Here is a 22,606-nt window from a genome sequence, read left to right on the forward strand (position 1 = left end):
GTTGGTAATTGATGTTAATGGAATTCCTGGTTTAGAGAAAAAAGGAATGACTTTGCAGATATTGTATGTAATATTTTTGTAGGTAAAAGTTGTCTAGGTTTTGTGTACTGAATTATGCTTTGAGATTTTCATTCAAACCTTGGTGAAAAAGGCATGGAATGCATGTAAAATGAGTAGTGTTCTAGATAGTAGTGTTCTAGTCTTTTACTGAAATACTAGGTTAATGCTGAAATGCTGAGTAATAAAAAAAAAATGCTGAGTTTCTAAGAATGTTCACTTAAAACCAGGAATCAGTTAAATACACAGAAGAACCATTGTGCTTCTTGGTATTAATTTGCTTGATCTCAAAACATGGAATGTTCTTGGCCAAGTACTACTAGGATCTCTGATAAAATAATTCAACAAACCCCTTAAGTCTGCCTTTAGGGGGCAGATAATCAGCTTTTTGACATTCCCTCTGCTCATCATGGTTTGGCCTTTGCTCCTGCCTGGAGGGAACAGATCACTTCTGCTTTACTGTCTGACTGCTTCTCTTATTTGAGGTGACTGCCCCCTTCTCCCTTGCTTGCTCCAAGGCAGGGAACAAAGGAATCCATCATGAGTGCTGTAGTACATGTAACAGTAGGCTTCAGTAATTTGGTTCACTGACTGTATAAATTTTAAACACAGAAAAAACTGCTTTTCGTTGAGGTATTTGTGGTAGACTTAATTAGTGGTACCAGCAAGGTCCATGCAATATTGGTACCACAGCACTGTCATATCTGCAACTCTTCCCCTAAAAGTCTGAGACATGACTGAATTGATGGCACATATGACAGGCTGTGTAGCACATGGTGACAATTCGTCTCTGCTGAAGGCCAAAATGCCTGCTTTTCTGAGTCATTCATAATATGGAGTGTTGTCTGTGTTGGTCTCCCATTTCTTCCAGCATATTTCTCTCAAACAGATATTGGAAAGGCCTATCAGGATTCATACTTTGACAAGGGCTGTATAAACAAGATACTACTGACACAGATTCATAGACTGTAATACTATGTCTGGTTTTGGATTGCTTTGGAGTTCAGAATGTTTTCTTTGGGTCCAGAAGAAACATTTCATATTGGAGTCACAAGATCTGGTGCCAATTTTCTGCATTTTATTTTGGTTTGCTTTTATCAATTGGACACCCACTTTCCCACTCTCAAACTACTTGTTCAGTCAATCAGTTTAGACTTGCTAAGGGTGGCACACAAATGTGTGAAAGAAACACTACTTTGAATTCTGTTGGGTTGCATTTAAATACATATCCAGGAAATCTCTTAGGTTATTGATACTGTGGGGTTTGTTTCTAATGTGTTTGGCTTCACAACTCCAGAACATTGCTGTACCCTTGTTAAGCTGTTGCTAATGGCTTAGAGCAGGCCCAGAAGCATCAGGAAGAATCAGGTTCCTGTGTCTGTAATTGGGGATTTCTTGCGGATTTTTAGAGCTGGCAGCTGGAAATAATGCAGAGAAAGGAGCTTGAAATGAGTGGGGGAGCTGTGGGCAGTGTAGGAGCCAGCCTCCAGTTATCAGGCCTGGCTGGTAATTTACAAATGCAGGCAGAAGGATGTGGGTTTCAAAGTGATCTGAAAAGGTAAGTTGTGTGGATTCCTTCTGGAACATGACAAGACTTCATCCTGGACCTTCAAAAAGTGCGTATGACATTTTTTTGTGGGTTTTATTTGTTTGTTTGATTTTGTCTTTGCCATGTATCATAACAATGGAAATAGACTTCTGTTCCTGACTTCCTGATACAGTAAGGGTACATTGTGGGTGTGTAGTTGAGAAGGCTAAAGTCCTGTTCCTTCCTACCTTTTAGATGTGGTTGCTAATCCAAGTACAGGCATCTATCAATTGAAGCAAATACTCTAGACTGGACTTTAGTGCAAGTAATGGCAGGGGGAGATACCTTCTGTGTAACCTGAGGCCTTTTATTTAGAAATGCATCAGGCTCTTTGGTACAACATTTTTTTGGCCACAGCAGTCCATTCTATTAATTTAGTAAATGGCTATTTCTACCTTATGAGCAATTGGTCAAAATGGTCTCCCACTGGTGTAAATATGGAGTATTGAAGTAAATGGAACAGGTCAAGTTTTACCCAATGAAAATGATAGCAAAAGGCTGACTTACTGTACGTATTTTGCCTTTTTATTTATGTTAATCAAGTCAATTGTCCACACTGGAAATTTTCATTTTTGTGTGTTTGATGAACAATATATCTGTGCCTCTGGACTGATAAATGGAAAGTTTAGTGTTCTCTTCAATTATTCTTGTTAATCTCCTAGATTATCCCTAATTAACTATTGGTAGGTGTGATTTATGTTTGGGTTTTTGATTATTTGCTAGAGCAGACTTTGCAAAGATATTCAGTCTTACCAATGCTGAGTAAAGCTTGGTGCACCAATATGTTTTTCCTTTTTAATTTTTGTCCCAGGACTAGGCCATTAAACTTCCTAATTCAGGTGGAAATGGCTTGGAACTACTGTTTCTGAAGGATGAAGAGGAAGCACCTGTAATTCCCCTTCACCCTGCAGAGGTGACAGAGATGCATTTCATAAACCTATAGATGTTTATCCATTCACCAGTATTGCTTAACAAGACTAGAATTTAAATTCATAATGGAAATGATGATATAGCCTTTTAGCTGTTTGTAGCTGTTTTAGATGTTCTTTACTTTGTAGTAATCAAGATGCTTCAGAATAAGGAATTAATGGGAGCTATGGGGGCATAAATTCAGTTTTAATGTGCTTCATTCTGACTAGTACAACTGTACTGATGTTTAAAAAAACCAAACACAGGAATAACCCACAGACACCCCCTCTGCTCAAGTTATTTGAGAAGGTCCATTGTACAAATATGAATTTAAAGCTTTGCCCTTCACACAGGCCAGTACTTCTGGCCTAGCATCTGAAATGAAAGGTAGAAATAGAAGCAATAATGCTATTCAGGATATACTGATTCTATTTTCCATGTAATTTAAAATAGATTCTCAAATTTTTGCAGTTATTCCATAGTCTTCAATCTTTATAGATGTTTTAATCATTTCAGCATCACATTCAGTGTGGGCTTTCAACCTTTTTTAAGAATCTACATACTACTCTAAGATGTAGGAAGTCAGTGTTAGTGTACTGCAGTTAATATTAGAACTATAATGCCTGCTTGGCATGCCAAGCTTTTGCTTAAACTGTTCAAATGTAAAACTTCAAGCATGTAAGGTAGCAGAAGTAAAGTTAACACACGATGTTATTGAAGTGTCTTGCATCTGGGGTGAACTCCTGCTAATGTTAACCATGGTATGTGATGAAAACACAACCTACCTGAGAAGTGACCTGTATTTAAACTGTTGTCTATGAAGAACTTTACAGATTCTTCGATTAATTCACATTCTTGTGTATCTGATGAAACAATAGCATTTTCTGCACAAGAGAGAATGCCAGTGCTGCCTCTTAGTCCATCTAGCAAATGCAAATGGTATATCCATGTCAAACTAGATCATAGAAAATGCTGCTTTTTACTTGGTGTTTCGTGCACATGAGTAACGCTCAGGGTCAAGCTTACCAAGAGCAATTGCCAGGGTGACACAAGTATGTATTAGTGGAGGTGTTTGCCTGTGAAAAATCAATAATTTGCAGCAATGACTTGTGCAGAGTATAAATCACCTTTTCAAACAGGTTTTATGTTGTTGAAACAGTTAAATCCATCTGCTGACTAATAATTGTCTTTTTAGAGGTGTTATTTATTCATTTATTTATAAAATTTGGGTTGTAATAGCCTGGTTTAAAACACCTGGTTTAAAAACAACTTTTCCATTTGATTGGTAAAGAGAAAAGGCAGCCCAAGATTTTTGTTCTCTTCTGTTGGTATCTTTGTATGCCTCCAGTCTCCATGCTTTTCAAGGATCCTGTTGATTAGTAACCTTCCAATGAAGTTGCTTGGCTGAGTGATGCTTGTTTTTGTCTAGGAGAGAAGTAGTATACAAGGCTGTTGGGTTTTGTTTTTTTTTTTTGTGCAATGTTATATTTTTTCCACAATCCCGTTGCATGTGATGCATAACCTATATGCTTTTACTGTCCTTATGTGATTCACATTTGGACTAGGAAAGGATTAGAGGGAAAGAGAGTTATGGTGACTTTGTTCCATTGTTCATTAATTTAGCACCATCACAGGAAGAGCTTTTGATAACTTCAGTTGTGTAATCATAGTGAGTGAGGCTTACTAGCCAAAAGAGTTTTTTTACTTGACATAAAAGGAAGGATATCAAAAATAGCAAAACATATCTAAGACCAATGCTTTCGAGTAAAGCACTGAGCATTTTTGATTGATTAAGGAAGATTGAAGCTGGCCTTAGCCCCACATGTGTGAAATACAAGGTTGTCAGAGCAGGCCCATCCCTCTTTATTAATGCCCTTCTTTTTTGCACCCTACAAAGTAATTGAAAGAGTATGAAACTGTATTGATGCTTCTGGAGCATAGTCTGTAAGCTAGGTTGCAGTGGCAGAACTGTTTTCCCTCACACCTGCTTAAATAGCATGGCAGAATAGTCATTAGAAGAGACTACTAGCAGAGCAAATGGCTAAATAAGTAACCCTTTCTTTATGATGATGGCTTTATTCTGATGTGCTCATGAGCCATTTGCACCCCAAACTTACTTTGTGAGTCACGGAGCAGTTACAGCTCGTGCTCTCCATTGCAGGATTCAGAGTCCCAGTTGGGAGATGAGCCCTATTCCCTCTGTCTCAGTATTTTGTGTTTTTCACTATCTGAACCAGTTTTTGTCCAGAATTCATGACCTCCTTTAATGTCAATGCCAAAAACTCAGCTTGATTTACTTACATTAACACTTCATTGTTCATGTTTAATTTGTTTCTAATATGCCCACTTACTCACTTACTGAGTCAGAGAGCAAGAGGTTGCTAGTGTGTAGAAAATAAATCTGCATAGACTTCATTAGTCATGCATGGCTAAACCAGTCAGCTGTTTAAATATCAGCATGCTTGGGGATTTGCCTTTGATACTACAGAGACATCCATCCTACATGAAGCAAGAGTCACCTCTGATGTATCTTGAGTGAATCATACTTCATTACAACAGGTCAGACACTCTGCCTACTTCTTAGATCTCTCCTCATGCTTTGCTCTTGCTTACTTAGTGGTCATTCCTTTATTATAACTAGTGTTTTCTGGCTGTGGCTCATTTTCAGTTCCTAACTTAAGCCTTTGGTGTCTTCTGACAGTGAATGACCATATCCTCTGAGAATGGGAATAAAAAAGAAGGAAAATGCAACGCTGTTGCATTTTAGTACATGATGTAAATTGTACTGATGTGATTTGAGTTGTGAATGCTGCCTTCATCCTTCTTAGCACTGTTTACTTTAATTTGCCCTGCAGGTCCAAGAAAGGTAACATCTTTAGGGCAAGGAACTGGTGCTACTTCTTATTAAAGTACCATGCACTTTTCTGATGCTTAGTAATAGCCCACTACATAATGGCCTTAGCTCTTCAGTGATTTAAGAATGCTCATTCTTTTCAGTGTACTGAAAGGCATTTTCCCTCCCTTGAGTAACAGCTGCTAAACATCAGATCAGATTGCAGATCAAGAACTTGTTTGCCCCCTGTTCCCTTTGGGAGTCATCTGGAATGGGCAGTGCTGCCAACATTAGAGGGAGAAATTTGTCTGTCCCTGTTTTGGGGGGAGAAAGAGGGAGTTTGAGTGACAGGTGCTTTTTGAAATTGCTTCTTCTGCACCTTTCAGCTCCTCAAGGTGCCCTGACATGAAAGTGTTTCCCTTTTTTAATAGTGAAAGCTAGCCAGCTTTATCCTTTTGTGATCCCCCAAATGCAGCTAGGTCTCTAGTGAGTAATTTAATTACGATTGCTTCAACAGCTTGGCAGAAGGAGCATTTAGAATGAGAGCTGTAATCAGTCATTGATATCTGTGCACACCTGGCTGCTGTCAGCACATAAGCTATGGTCCAGCCATGCTACAGACTTCAATAGTATGGAAGGAGAGAGACTTTTTACAGGTGGGAGTGATTACAACCTCTGTTATCAGCCTTTGAACAGTTCAAGCAGTTAATTCCCTTCCTGGTGCTGTTCAGCAGCTATGCCATTTTCATAAGCATGTCACAGAAGGCTCTTGCCATAATTTTGTTCCTTGTGATCTCTGCTCCCCTTGACAGTATGTTTCTTTAACTTGATGCTCTTTGGTAGTCATGACAATAATTTTCACTTTTCATCTTAAAAGTAGCTGAGCAAGTGCTACTGTGTCCTATGTATTTTGCCTCATGAGAAATTTGGCCTCAGAAGCTGTTCCTTCAGTAATGGCACACCCAGGGTGTAATCACTGATATGACAGTGATATAAGTTGGCAGCAGAAACTGAAATGTTGTACAGCAGAATAAGAGTCTCTGTTCTGTCACCCCAAGCTCCATTTGTTGATGATGATCTGTAAGTACATCTTTTGACTGAATGTAAGATAACAAATTAAGCGTTCTAAATTGTCAAGTGCAAAAATGATTTGATTAATTTTAAATTTAGCATTTTCTTTGTAATATCTGGCATGTGTTCATATTTGTTTTGAGAAGCAGTAAATGTAAAAACTCAGAAAAATGTGAAAAGTCTTCAACCATCAATTTTGCTCTTTAAAGATTCTTTTCTTATCGTAGCTTCTTCAGAGAAGATAGTACAGAACTGAATTTGGAAGATAATGAAAAATGTATGTAGAGTTGGATTTTATAGGCAAAAATCACCCTGTGCTTGAGGACTTTTATATTAAATCGATTTTTTTCCCCCACACAATGCTATGAAACTTCTGTCCTCAATTGTATTGTTAAAATACTTTTGATAATCTCACACCTACTATGGTTTCATCAGCATGAGGTATTTTGAGTGCCATATGGTACGCAGATAGTACCTGTTCTTGTGCAGGGAAGGGAAAAAAAACTCTTGAAAAATCTGTTTGGTCTTTCAGCTGTTGCAATTGATCTGCAGCAGGATACCCAGTCACTAGTCCAGGTGAACACCCAAGTGGCTTTGATGGCTTTGATCTTCCCTCCAATCCCCTATGAGTCTGTTGTAAGTTGCCCTGTGGATTATGAAAATATGGTTTCCATGTTGGGCTTACTGTCCTGGATGGAAGCTCTGATTTGCAATAACCCTTAATCTGTTTTTTGTCCTACCTGGGCTTTGTGTGCTCTCCCATCTTTGCAGCACTCAGCTGAGTTATATATGTGTGCTTTTAAGCCATTGATCTGAATCTGATAAGTGGGGTGTAATGGTGTTGATGAGATGGGGTAGGGTTCACTTGGTGCTTTCCCAGACAGCATAGAGCTGTTTGCCTTAGCACGCACTGTATTGCCTCCTTAGTCCTCTAGGGTCCTTGGGGTGACTATTGCTTGTTTCTGAGGCTGTCTACATAGAGAACGGTTTACAAAGAGGAGCCTACATTATTGGGTGAGAACAAATAGATGAGGATTGAAGGAAATATTTTCTATTTTACAGACTAGACTTCGTTTGCAGTAACATTTATAAATACAAAGGAATTATTTTAATCCAATGAGGTAACTTCTCATTTATGCCAATAGTTGCAGATCAGAATCTGTTATGGGATTCTCAGTTCCCATATCAAATATGCCTAATTGTTTTTTTTTTTTTTAAGATTCATATATATTGTTTTTATATACCTTAGACTAAAAGCTACCTTTAAGAATTACAGTCATTAGGTGGGCAAATCTATGTCATAAAATATTTACAGTGTGGGTTGCTGAGAGAATGCCAACATGCAGACAGAGGCAGTACTGGAATTTTTAAACTTTTTTCTTCCTTCTGATTTTTGAGCCTGCAAAAAAATAATTCTGGGGCTACCTAAGGAAATAAGCTGGGGTCACTAGGGATCAAGAGACACATCTTTTATGCTTATTCGTTGTTTTGCAGTGGAAATTGTTAACAGAAAAACAAAGGCAGGAGGAGTCAGAGGTCCTGAAGGAGATTCTTTGTTCACTATCTGCGCTGCCTAATGTACTAATTATTTCCTGTCATTGACAGAAGGCTACTATTGATCTCCAGTGGAGTTCAGCTGCAATAGGGACATAGCTTTATTATGTTGCAATCTTGTTACCCAGGAGCTGGTATATAATCTCAGCTGTAGAACATTGGGGATTAGATGAAAAACCTTAATTACAGTTATCTTAATAATGATCCCTGAGGGGCAGATTGAAATTGGCTGCTTGGGTACCTGTGAAACAAGCTTTGCACAGGGGAGCACATTTTGGTGGATTTAATTCATCTTTGTGGAGGTGTTTCATTGTGTGCTGACATCTGAGGCCTTGGCAGGTGCTAGGAGAGGAGTCTGGGACTTCAGTTGCCTTTTGCTGTCCTTAGAGATTTTGGGACACAAAATAACTTCTCTGATTATGGGAGGAATTAGCCTTTTTAGTAAGAAACCTTTTTAGTAGGAAACCCTAAGTGTAATCATATAACTTGAATTCTATTGGGATGTAAGTGTTAACTGAAACCCCAGTTAACTAACAGCTGTCTGCAGATGAAAAAGCTTTCCAATCTGTGAATGTTAGTTCATTTCAAAGTCTTGGTGCATACAGAGCTAGTGAAAATTTTTCATGGGCGGTAGTTTAATTGATGAAAACTGCACACTTAGCTCAAGAAAAACTTTGCATATTTCAGTGAAAGTCTTGGAATAGCTTTGAACAGAAAATATGAAGGAATAAAAAAGCAAAATGTGGTTGGTTTCATTATTTTCAAAACAAAGCTCAGGATTTATTGACTGCATCATAAGGATGAATTCATTGTGAAAGTTAGCAGAAAATGCCTAAAATCCTGAGAAAGACAACTAATCTTGGTTTAAAAGCATTGACCTAAGTTAGTTCATCCTCCTCTGCCTAGGTTTATTATTTAATAAGCTACTGGCTGTGACTTCCTGAGGCTTCTCACAACCTCTGTGTTGGAGTTAAGCAGCATGGGCTTGTGGTGGCCTCCCTAGTCTAGGATGTGCCTTTCTGTATATTGCCAGCAGTGCTTGAGAGCATGGTCTTGAGCAGGATGGGGAAAGAGATGTGAAAATGACTCCATCCCTACAAAAGCAGAGTATGATCTTTGTAGCTTTTGGTCAGGTGTCTCTAGCCTTAATGTGAGAGTAGTTGTGCTCATGCCTATTGAGTAACTGTCTCAGAAAACATAACTGACCTCTAGACCAGAGTGTCTTGACTAGACTCTGACTTTAATAATACAACTGCCAAATAAAAGCATGGTTCTCTTCCAGAGAGAGTCCAACATTTATTTTGAAGCAAGTGTGGTTGGGGCTCTATTCTTCCTCTTGTCTTTGGTCTGAAACCTATTTGCAGTGCTTGACCACAGCAAAACTGGCGTCAGGTTTGCTGGCTTCCCATAACCATCTGTCATTTTTATTGTCTTTCATATTTTTCTTTTTCAGATTGTACTAAATGACCTTCTGTCTGTTACATTTCTGCCCTCTGATCTCAGGCAAATGATGAAGATAGATAGCAATATCACAAGCCATCCATCATACAATATATAGGTCCCACAGAAGCATCTGTGTCTTTAACAGTTCATCTGTCACAGATAGTTTCATAGCTCAACACCACAAAATGCTGAAGAGAGGGCTAATATTGGTATTTCTTTTTCATACTGAAGACTTCAGCCATCAGGTGTCTTTGACTTGGATATGCAGACTGTCACAAAAAGTGCCTGTGCACCAGGGTTTACATTATGAATCCAAGCCAACTGCATGTTACAGAAGGCAGCACTATTGCTGACATCAGCAGGCTCATTTTCCTGTTTTGCTGTTGTAACACTGGATTGGTTGTGTTACCAGTGCAGAATGAGCTGAGCAGACCCGGCTCTGTGCAAATGAGCCCAAGTTCTCAGAAGCAGTGACTGTGAATCTGACTGCCAGCAAATAGTTGTAGGCACTCCTGCTGTTTGAGTGACTGTACATGTGTGTGAGAGGCAGAGATACCAGTATCTATCTGGAGTTCAATGGGCATAGCATTTTACAGAAACATGTGAAGTTACCCAATAGGGCATGATTTTGATGTCTTGTAATGGTAGTGTCAGCTCTGCAGAATATCCATTTGGTACATGAGTTGCCATGCATAGATATCTGAAATACCTGAGTGAACTATTGCTGAGTTGTGCACATTTGTGTAGTACATTGAGCTAGGCAGGGCATCCTGTTAATCCTACATGCCACATGATGCTGAGGCATATAGTCCTGCAGCATGGAGATTATCCTGGGAATTTATCTTTTATAGTTACTTGAATGCTGGAAACTGAGATCAGTCAGAATTATCTATGCTTCACATTGTTTAACACAAATCATAGGAGTTAAGTGTTTGTAGTGTCAGAAAAAAAAAAACAACCCTCAAAAAACCCAAACAACCAAAACAAACAACCCCAAAACCTAAACCACCAGCCTATTCTCTTTCTTTTGTCTCCATTTTTTGCTCTTGTTACCAGTGGCATTTGTCCTATTTGGAAGAGGTTAGAGGCTTAAATCCTTTACCCCTTCATGCTGAAATGGAGATGCTTCTGATGGATACTTGAAACATAAATTTGAGTTTTGTCTTAAGGGAGATATCCTCGTGGAGATGTCCACTTGGCTGTGGAATTGCTACTGGTGGCTCATATGCATGGAATATAGATAGTTCAAGTCATTTAAACTTAAATTAGGTGTACCAGAGAACATGCTTAGCCCAAATATCACATTTGAGAGACCTATACTAAAATAATTATGGGAGCTATATGAAATGCATAGACAATATACATAGTGCTTTCTGGTTTTAAACAACTTTCATCCTGGAGGCCAGGATGAACTAAGAATAAACTTTGAAGTATGTGCTGAAGTGGAGCTGGGTATAACACAATAATTGAGATGGAGCTGAAAATAAGAGCCACTACATCCCTTCTGCACAGAGACCCCTGTATTTGCCTAGCTCCTTTAGAAGTGAGGACACTCAAATGCTTTCTGTTGCACAGGTGAATTTCTGCCTGTCCTAAGGTAGAAATGAATCAGGTCTTCATGCTTTCAAAGTAATGCCTGGAAATCCTTATTTATTGCCACTAAGATGCGAACCCATTGGGTAACTTAAGCTGTTCCTTCTCAGACACTCTGTTAGCACACCTCCATATTTGGGAACAAATACTGGAAAGGGTGGAATAGCTGCTTCTCTGAGTTTCCTTCTTTTTCTAAATGGAAAAAGGCTTTTTCTTTTCCAGTACTAAATAGAGAGAATAGGTTGTTATTCCTGGCAAATTTAGCATTTGTAGACTTGTTTTCTTTGCCCACCTTAAGTACATGAGATTCAGACTTGTAAGAAAAGGGTGCTTACAGCTGTGCTAGGCCTGCTGGCAAATAAAATTCAGTACAGATGGTTGTCTGCCCACACTCTATTTATGAAGAGGCCTGCAGTGTTTATGTTAACGGTGATGAGTTTGAGAGATAAAAATAGGGAGTTGTTTGTTGTTCATTTGTTCTTTATAGATCTGCAGTGAACTTTTTTTATAAAGCACAAATTCGATGGAGAGATTTGTTAACCTTCTAGAAGAGCAGCCTGTCAAAAAGCCAAGCTGCAGACGTCTCAAGTGCTGGAATCATTCCTTGGTTTTTATTCTTGTTTCATTCACTCCACGAGATGGTGCTGTGTACTCACAGACCCCAGGAATCCTTTGCTTGAATTTTCCCAGGTTGTTGGTGGATATTTGGATTATGAAAACTTGAAATGAAGTTAGAAATAATCTCTATCTGCCAGCTGTCTTTTTCGCCTCTCCAAATTAATCTCAAAAAGAGGTTTTCCAAAATGACCTAAGGCTTTGTATAGTCCTCTACAGATTATGTCTTCCTTGATATTTATGGAGTCCTGCAGCTTTGCCATGACTTGAGGGTTTAGGAAACCTTCTGGAGGCTGCTTCCAGATGTCATAGTTTCAGAGCAGACATACTAAAAAGAAAAACCTCAGTGTGTGGCCGTTCCTTGTGGATAGCTTGCTGAGTCAGGAAGATGTCTGCATGTTGCAGGGGTCTGCCTAGTTCCACATTTATTTATTCATTAAAGTCTTGTGCAAAATGTTCCAGGGCTTCAGCCCTGGAAACTTAAATTATGTGATCTTGTCACTTAAAATAACTAGCAGTTCTGCTGTTCTCATTCTCCTACCATATGCTTTCGTATTTATGGTTTTGGGAGTTATTTTGTGTTTTATTTCTCCTGTTTTCAGTTAGATTTGGAGTAGGGCACTACTGAGGGTATTGTCTTTGCAGGGAGGAAACTTTGGAACCTTGTCTTTGAAATGGCTGAAGTCCACTGATCTTCTGCCGCAAGGTGGAAAGAGACTTCTTGGGGGTAAAAGAAAAGTCACCTTTGACAAATTTGCCAGGGTGTTAGCCTTTCTTTGATTGCTAAAGTGAGTTTTGTGTCAGTGTGGAAAGTAAAAGAAAAAACTTACTGGTTATTTTTGAAGTTATGGATAGAGACGTTCCCTTTGTTCTGTAGAACAGATTCTTTCTTTACAGAAGCAGATATTTGGGGTGAAAGGCTCCTCCATCCATTGTGTGTCCCTAGAGTCTGCCATTTTAGCTTCCTGATTATCACTTATATCTTTGTGTGTCGTAGATGTGTGTCCAGTGTCTTCACAGCTCTGCCTCTCATTTCCTCATGCTTCTGTAAAGTACAGTCTGACCTCACTTATCCTCCCACTTTTGTTCTAGCAGTTTTCAAAAGCTTGAACCTGCACTTTCCTGCTTTTATGCTGACTGAGAGCCAATTCCTGATTTATAATATCTAGTCTCAAATCCCCGTAGGTGGTGTGGAGGTGATTAGTAGAGAAGAGGAACAAAATCTTTATGTGCCTAAATGAGGGTGAGACCCTCCCCACTTTTTAAATACTTATGACTAGTCCTGATTAATGTGGGGCAACTGCAGTTCTGGGGCAAGTCAGAAACAGTGTTCCATTTCAAATACCTAAATGCATTTCAGCTGGACTCCTAATGCACATCTTAAAATTTTCACAGTTGTTACTTTTCACTTATCTTGGGAACCTGAGGACCTAATTGATGACATCATTGTGTAAGGATTGTTTCTTACTCCCTTACCTTAGGGCACGTTTTGGATATAAGCAGCAGTTTTTGCTATCAGCCCTTAATCCCCAAGAGCTGTGGCATGGAAATTCCATGCCGTGCATGTTCTCCAGGGCAAGAAAAGCTTCTTATCTGGATACTTCTAGCAAGTTTAAGATGCTAGTAAATGTTCCAATGCTCAAAAGCTCATCTCTGATTTCTCATTCAAATTTTAATTCCCAGATACAACTTCAGAAGTGCTTCTGTGTATCATCAGATCTACACCAGGGGGGTTTTTAACTTGGGAAGTTGTGTTTCTCATCACTTCTCAATCAGTGTCCTGTCTCTGCTACCATGAAAATTTACCAAACAATAAAAGCTAGGCTTCACTGATAGGTTTTTGTCTTTGAGTCCTCCCCAGATACTTCTCTGGGGTTATCTTACCTTGATGTAGTAGTTATGGCTCCAAGATTTAGGGGATTGAGAAATATGATCATGACTTTATGAATAACAGTGTGAAGGTGTTTTCTCCATACAATGTGTTACTTGTTTTGCCTTCCTCAAAAGCACGCATGTCAGCAAATAATTCGTCTTGCTGTTCCAGTTAAGTGATTCGTGTTTATTACGTGTAGATTATACTGAGCTTTTGGGGACCAGACTGGATCACAACGCACCAGACATTTGAGAGCCTTCTGGATGAGAATGTAGGGGCATGGGTGAGGTAGACTAGTTGAAAGCAGGACCTGTTCTGTGTGGGAAATAGCTGATGCTACTCTCATTAGTTTGATGAGTACAGCTTTTGCCCTGACTCACCTTGTCATTGCTGTTATAATGCAGATTTCTGACTTCTGTGTTGGTGTCTTCTTTCTGACTTGGGATTTGCTGTTTGAGTGGGGGAAATGGTTCTCCAACTTTGCTATGTGTTTATTTCTGAAGGCAGCCCAGGACTTGTGCAGAGCAGCAGCTGTGAATCGACAGAGCTTGCAGTAAAACAGCAGGAGGATACATCAGAGCAGAAGGGGTTGAACTCTCCAGAGACAGAATTTTTAAACTGGGAAGCATGGAGCAAATTTTCCCTTGCTCCTTGTTTGCTTGTGGTTTTTTTGTGAATTTCTTTGTTTTGTTTTTTAATGGCTCCAAGTTTCCTTTGGCATTTGTTGCTCCTGTCTTATATATCTTTTCAGTCTGGGAACTGCTAGCTACAGAATGTAGTGAGACTGTTTGATGTAAAAGAGAGCTTCTTCTTCAAAAGGCAGTTGGAAGATGAGCTAGTTTGGGATCAGTCATGTATCTTCCTCTGGTTTGGATATGGCTTAGTCTCTGAGAAAATAACAGCTGTTCTGCTGTGATGACCTCTACATAACTTACTTTGTGGGATGTTTTGGAGAACTGGAAGATCTTGAAAAGTTCTCAAGGAAAAGCTTCAACATCAGAACAGTTCACTTGCTTTTGCCTTTAATTAAGGCTTGAGTTCAGAGAAGTGAGGTCAAAAGCTGAATAAGATTTTTATATTTTCCAGGTAGGTGAACACTGTTGAATAAATGCTGAAAGCTATAATTTTTTAATTGGAAATCCAACAGGAAATTTTGATGGACCACTGTTCATGATCTCTAGCCTTTGCCAATTAAAGCTTTGACTGGATGTTTTGGTAGTGCTGGTTCTCTCAGAAAACAAAAGTTGAGATCAGATGTTCTCAGAAACCTGTAAAATGTGTAAACCTGATAATGGAAGTATCTCTTCCTAATTTTCCTTATTGTAATAGGAAAGTCCTTGGTAGCAGTTATCCTATTATTTCACTTACTCACCAGTACAATACAAACTAGCAAGCAGAGTGACCAGCTGCAGCAATATCCAAAGACACTTATGGATAACTCTGAATCCACCTGAGAGTTACCTTCTGTTTCCCACACGAAGGAAAAGGAAAAATCTTCTTAAGGCAAATGGCTGTCTGCCTGAAGAAGCAGTGCACAGCAAGGCCCACGCTTCTCCTATGCCTGGGACCTTCTGGCCTGGGCAGTAAATCTGTCTTCTCCCTTTTGATCTGTGAAACCACCTATGGCAGAGATTGCTGGAACTGTCTGAGGACACCTGGGTTCTGTCTCTCAGTGTGATGTTAGTGCTGGTCTTTATTTAACTGCAGCCATTCCATGTGGAAGATGTAGAGCTTTTTCCCTGCAGTTTGTATGGAGCAAATTTTTTCTTTATTAGTGCCCATGGGGTATTTGGATATCTTCACCTGGACTGGTGCAATCCATGAATTCGTGTCTTTGCTGTATCCATTCATATGCTCATTGGACTACACTGGTTTCATACATAGGTATGATAGTAGGTCCTTTTGAGTGTCTGCATGTTGCCTGATAAGTATGGCTGTGTAGACACAGCTTGAGAACCTGAAAATATTTATTTCAACTTAGCTGGGCATAAAATGCAAGTTTATCACTTGTTCTTAAAACAAGAATGCTCAGTGTCGGCTAATCTAAAGACACACATGAATAAGCCTTAAGAAAAAGGAGAAAAAATAAAGTTTATTTTGTAAAATAAAGGGTTAAGTATTTAGAAAATAACTTGAAAGCAATTTTGGGACAGGAGCTTTTGAAAAGCTAATTTCTAAGCTTTTTTCAAAAAATCCTTTCAAAAAGCAATTTCATACTCCTAAATTAGGTTTCTTATTCTCCTGTGCCTAATGTTAGTCTTACATACACTGCAGATTTGCAAAGCGATCACTCAGATCAAATTTTAAACCTCTGCCTGCCACTTCAGCTGTCTGTATGGGTTTCCTTTTGTATTTTTTCACAATTTGTCCCTTAGCTATCAGAGTTTGTGGCAGTTCAAGCAGGCAGCTGTGGAGGATCGCCATCTGAATGTTTTCTTCACTGTTCAGATTCCAAGAAGAAGATTCTTTTGCTACTATTGTCTGCCTTTCTGCTTCAGAAGAAATTAAAATAAAATGTTTCACTTGAATATTTATCGATCAAGATTAGAGAGAAGTAGAAATTGTTTAAGTAAGGTTAAGTTTAGACTGCATGGAAACATCCTCCTACTTTGCAAACTAAATGGAGCACTCACTGATGACAGGTTGCTCTAGAACTATAAAGAGCCTAAATTTGATCATGACCAAACACAGCTAAAAAAAATTGTTTACTATCTTCTGCCATACATGTTACCAGTTTCAGGGGATCCTATTTCAGCTTTGACATCATGGGGACCTATTCTTAATTACATAAACTGGGTTTGTAAGAAATCTCAATAGATGAAAGGGAGAATATTTATGTAATCTGGGCAAGGACACTAGAGGATCTTAACAGCTGAAGAGGTCCAGCAAGGAAGAAGGATGGTGGCCATGAATACATATATATATATATATATATATATATATATATATATATATATATATATATATATATATATATATATATATATATATATAAAAGACAGTAAAGAGCTAATGCCAATGCCTCTGTCTCACAACTGAAGTATTTCTTATTTGTCTGGGAGTATCTCTGGATGAGGAGGAAGGATTTCACTGTTTATGTGAGGGAAATTTAATGGTCATGGACAGAGGTAATGAAAGAAGACAATTCTAGAAAAAACCTTCAGAGTCAAAAAACAACCAACCAACCAAAACAAAAGAAAAAAAAAACAAAACAAAAAACCAAGAACAGAACTAAACAAAAACCTGTTTTTTGTAGTAATTACACAACATTTTTGTGTAGTCAATCACAATGCAAAAATTTTAGGAATGTCTCCTCTCCTCTTACCAACCATCCCTTTGCCTCACTTCACAAAAGAAATTATTCTTTTTCTGAGTAAGGACTTAGTAATGGAATGAATTGGTGTCATGAAGATTAGTTCTAGATATCTCCAGCAGCAGGAGTAGCCATGCAGGTTTAGGCCTTGTTGATGCAACAAACAAACCCTTTGGCTCTATGTTCACATGCATTCTAACTTCACTGGAGATAAATGATTTTTGTTGATCAACATTGAACAGCAATGGATAGACTGAATGTAGAGAGGAGATATCACTACTCCATTGCCTAGGCTGTTCCTGAGGCTTTGGAATTATAAAATAATGCTGAAGGTTTCTTTCATTCTATGTAGTTTGGGACTGTTCCTCTCTTGTGTCCTTCAGCTGCTTATGCACATTTTATTGAGACAGGGTTTTTGATTCCTTGAAAGGGCAACATCACATACAGAGTGATGCACTTCCTTCTCAGGGAGGGAAGATGTAGGTCTCTCTTCTAAAAGACAAATCTCCGCTGTTGTCTGGGGGTGTTTCCCTTTCCTACTTCTTACATGGGCATCTCTGTCCCTGGGCGACCTTGGAGAGTCACTGTTGGTCTTCAATTTGCAGTCTTCTCTTCCCATCAGGAGAGCACCTTACTGCTCATCAAGTGCCAGGCATTTGCTGTACTATTTGGTTAATGTGATCGATGCCTCTTTCTCTGCCTCCTCGCTGTTTGGAGCTAAAACGTGGGATTGTAAGATAGGAGGTGATTAACCTTTCCTAATGGGACTGTGCTGCAAGCAGGATCTCACCCACCACATCTTCATTAGCCTCCACCAAAGCCTGCATTACCTTAGATTAGGTAATTGGTCATTTATAACACAGGAGAAGGAGGGGAGGAAGAGCTTATGAAAAAGTGTCAACTAGATTAAGGGCATTAAAATTTAATTCATGTTATCCAAGAATTCTGGAAGGCAGCATTTAATCAGGCGTGCAGTTGAAAAACTCCCATCATCAGAGGATTCAGTCACAGTGAACATGGTCCTAATCTGTGGAAGGAGGTGTACAGTGGTAGTGGTTATGGCCTCTGCATGGAACAGTTTAGGGTTATTTGTGTAAATTTTGGAGCTCTTGTAATTTGCCCGAGGGGACAGAGCTTGCAACTGAAAACCACATACTGTCTTACATCAATCAGCTGAAGATTTTCTGAAGAAGCAGTGAAGTTTGTGTTCTCCAAAAATACCCCATGTGTTTCCTCACTTTATCAGGAACAGTCTTGGCCAGATAACTTATCCATGGCCTATTTCTGGCCTCTTTTTTCAGTATGCTGGAGAATATCTCCTCAGGGTCTAGGGCTTTCCAAGCACTTTTGCCTGAAATGTTTAGAATATCTTCAACTGCCCTGAGAATATGGACTTTAGAAATGGCTGTCAGTAGGCAGTTGCTGGATGAGATACAGTTTTTGTGGCAGATTTCCTTTTTTTTGAGAGGGTGTTTTGGTTTTTATTTTGACCCTAAAATAATGATACATGTTTTATGTGTTATAAACACCATGTAGCCATAACTAAGGAATGAAGCAAACAGGTTAAACCCTATAATTCTGCAGGACTTCTCAGGATGTTTCTTTCCTCCTGTGCTTTATCACTTTTGGCACATGTTGAAAAGATCAAATAATTGCCCTTGTGTATGGGTCTGCAAAAGACTTGATCATGTCCTGCTCATAGAAAGTAGAAACACAATGCTCCATCCGTGTATTTTATGGAAAACCTTAATAAAAATAAATAAATTTTTAAAAATTGGTCTTTTGATAAAGATGTAGTTTTGTCATCTAGCCATACGATATCTTTCAATAGCTGCTGGTCACCAGGAGGGCTGTCTGGCATGGAGCAGTGTGTTGAGAAATTTTTCTGTACCCATGAGCCCCTGGAATTTTTTTAAGAGTTTTGTTTTATGAGCTTTAAAGGAGATGACATGTTCTGTCTGTGCTTGCCCTCTGTCTGTGGCTTTCATAATAAGGTAATGTAAAAGTTCAGCTCTGGCTTTCTTCATGGGTTTGGCTGCTCCTGAGGTCCCTCCCTTAGGAGCTATCTTGTTTTACCCTTCAGCAGGGTCCAGCCAGAATGGTTCTTCATGTAGTTGTTCTGGGAGGTCAAGGTATTTCAGAACTGTACTTCTGATATGCTGGTGCTGCTGTGAGTGGATTTTGGTGGGAAATGCAGAGAAGCAGGAGGCTGCAAGGAACCTCACGAGTCCTTACCTCCAGTACTGTGCTTTGGTAGGGAACCATATTTCATAATACCTTTCAGAAATGCATGAAGCTTTATATCCCTCATTTAGAGTAGCTTTTTGCCCTGTTCCCTGTAAAGGCTTTTTAAAAGCTTCATTGCTCTGCTGATTAGAAACCTTTGTCTAATTTTCAGTCTAAATTTATTCTTTGGCAGTTTATAACCATCTGTTCTTGTACCAGTATTGTCCTTAGTTAAATAGTCATTTCCACTCCTCAGCTATTTCTACCCCTGGGTGTTTGTGCATAGTAAATGTATCTCCTCTCAACATTTATTTAGATGGTCTGAACAAGCCAAGATTTTTTAATATTTTTTCCCAGACAGGCTTGTCTGTCCCCTGATAGCCTTCCTCTGGATCTGTTTTAGTTATTTTTCCTTGACCAGTACTGTACATGCATTGGCATTTATTTGTGTTCAGAAAGCCCAGTCCTGGATTTTTGAACGTTCTAGTCTTTTTTTAACTGGGTATTATGTGGAAGTGTGACTCTTATCTGAATTATGCTACTGGTTTTCCTTGCAAGTTTTACCTTCTTTGATGCTTGGTAAATAGGAATAAAGGTGGCAATGTCTGTGTGCAGTGCTGGCACAAGACTAAAGGAAGACTTTTTTGTGAGTGTCAGGGTGTGTCCTTTTCTCCCAGCACTGGCTTGGGCAGCTGAAGAACACTCCTGCAGACCAGGTGTCCTTTTCAGAGGTGCCTGGCAGAGTTGTTTCTTGGTAAGCAAACCTTGGTAAACCTTGGCACATTCAGTTACACTGTAGACTCACTCTTACCTTACACAGATACCTGCCCCATAGGGATATTTGAACTAGTCAAACTCCCCTTTTGGGCAATGAAGAACAACAGAATCCTTCATGGCTTGAATCATCTCTTCCTAAAATAGATATCTGTTAAGTTTGTTACTGTCTGTTGATCATGAACATTTTTGTAAATAGGATTGTGCATTCACTTAGTTGATTAAACACACATTTGTAGCTCATATTAGCTAAATGGAGATGATAGCAGTTACATTTCTTTCAGATATGTGGAAAGGATGAGCATAAAGGACTGCCAGGCCATTCAGGGTTTTGAAACTGTGTAACGATAGGTGGGGAAAAGCAGAGAATAAATGATATTCTGGCTGAATGATTGCCTGTGGGAAGATCTTGTTTCTGTCAGCTACTAAGAGATTATTCAGTCTCTCTCTTTTGGAAGCTGAGGGCATGTCTTAAGGAAAAAGGGCAAAAAGAAATAGATGGAAGAATAAAAACCTACAATAGCTCAAGGTGTTGGAGGACTCCAAGGTGGATGTAGTGTCCGAGTGTGTGCTCTTTTGGCATCCTGGTGAAATCCAGGGTTTAATTTTATTTTCTGTACAACAAGTGGCTACTTCCCTTTTCTTTAGAATCTGTTTTCCTGTGCTTCTCTGAAATGGATCAAGTGATTATCACTTTTCTTGGCAAGTTTGGTAGCAAGCCAAGGCAGAACAGATTCAGCAGATTAGGGGCTCTTGTCTCTTTTCTGAAAGAGTATACAAAGAAGAAACCTGACATATGGAGGGTACCTCAGAAGTTTGTTCTAATGCTGAATTTATTGCATGGAAACAGGTTTGCAACATGAGCCAGTTCTTCTCAGCGGCACAGAAAGATTTTGGTTTTTTTAAAATTACTGGGGAGAGACAGATAAAGGAAACAAGCTAGGAGATAAGCTAATGTGTGCCCTATACCATTTCACAGAAACAGAATAAGGTCTCTTATGAACCACTTCATTTAAAAGATGGGAAGTCTCCTAAAGGACCCTCATGTGTTGAACAGATAATGTGGATGCTAATGAAAAGGAAGACTGGTTAGGAAGTACCTACTAGCCAATCTACTGCTTATTCATATAAATGAGTAGTATTTTGGGGGTGTAAAAGTAAGCAACATGTGGCATGACTGTAAATGATTCCCAAGTCTTTAAAATCCTGAAACAGTAAAGAAAGCAAGAAGCATTGGACTATTGAAGGAGAAGAGGGCCTAAATGAGCAGGCATGCTGCTTGATTTCTTTGATTATTTATTTCTCTCTAGTCTGCCCAACTGAGGCTCACATCAAGTGATAAGATAATTATTTCTGGAGTGTAGAAATGTTCCTGCCTAGGAGAAAAAAACATCGTTGGAATAACCTATTCCATAGAACAGGAAAAAAAAAGTGAATGCGACTGAGTATGAGAGATCTGAAGACCTTTATGGTCTTGTCTAATGCCAAAAATGGCAGTATGACCTCAATCTAAAGAACAGGATGCCATTTCTTATATATAATGCTTTTGAGATATTGGGAAGCTGTTTGCAGAATTACACTGTATAGATGTATAACCCTTTATAAAGTAATTCTAACATTTTTACACTTCATGATCGGTTTTTATAGACTGTGATAAATAAGTACAAGTGTACAAGTATACAAGAAAAAGGGAAAGACCTAACAATAAGTCTTAGTGAATGTCAATAATCATGTTTTATTAATATATAAGCTTTCCCACAGCCTTGCTGAAATCCCAAAGCAGCAAAATGATCTCTTTTTGCCTGCAATGTACCACCTTTATCAAGTTCCTTTTTCTTTACTGCTTGGCTGTTAATAACTGTGTGGCTTTCCCCTTTCTGTTACATGAGATCCGGGATTCAAAATGGATGAGTCTTGTTTTTCAGCCCAATTTGAATTAAAAGCAGTGGCAGACAAATGCCACTGGTGAACAAAAAAAGAGTGATTTATTTTTAATGCTATTGTCATAGCATCTCTTGGTACAAAGAATGATGCTTTTCAGCTGCAGTTATAGCATTGGCTTTTCCCCTTTAGCAGTCTTTTGTTGTGTTATTTTGTTGTTCTTGGAGGATTTAAATCTTACTATTGGAGCCATGTGACATTTTTGGCCTTTCTGTGCAAGGGGAGCTAGTAATCAGCAGTTGGGTTCTGCTCTGGCACACCAGGCTGTTGTTCTCTCTGCTGTCTTTCTCACTGTGCAGTTTTCCACACTAAAGGAATGACATTCCCAAGTCACCTTGCCTTGCTGAAGTTTGGGGTCACTGCATGCACTCTGGAGCCTTACTCTTCCTCCCTCTGGAACTCTCATTATCATTTACAAGGCATGGACATTAGAATTTAGCAGAAGAGGAGCAGATGTATTCATTTTCAGAGGCATAAAGTACAAGGAGTAAAGTGTTGTAAAGACTCCATGAATCTTTCAGTAACATGGGATCCCTGGCACCTGTGCTTCTATAGCACCTTTCATTGCAAAGTCCTTTTTGTATTAGCTGCATACCAAGATAATGCTCCACACCTTTGAGATAGACTTTGATGGATTTTCAACAGCATATAACCCTAAAAAAAAAGAAAAAAACAGATGAAGGAAAATTCCACACTATGCTAAAAGCAGAAGAGTCCAAGGAGGCAAAATCTGTTTGGTCATGCTATAATTGCATATGCCCTCCTGTTTTGCCAGAGTTCTGAAGGGTTAAGGAGACATGCTGTTGTATAACTAAG

The 22,606-nt window shown here is 39.0% G+C and overlaps 1 protein-coding gene across 5 annotated transcripts in view; it reads left to right on the forward strand.

The window, feature by feature from the left end:
* Positions 1-22,606, forward strand: part of NRXN3 (neurexin 3) — a 968,325-nt gene that overhangs the window by 450,012 nt on the left and 495,707 nt on the right. The gene's annotated exons all lie outside the window — the stretch shown is intronic.

The sequence above is a fragment of the Molothrus aeneus genome, chromosome 6 (assembly GCF_037042795.1).
Source record: "Molothrus aeneus isolate 106 chromosome 6, BPBGC_Maene_1.0, whole genome shotgun sequence".
In the NCBI taxonomy this organism is placed as follows: domain Eukaryota; kingdom Metazoa; phylum Chordata; class Aves; order Passeriformes; family Icteridae; genus Molothrus; species Molothrus aeneus.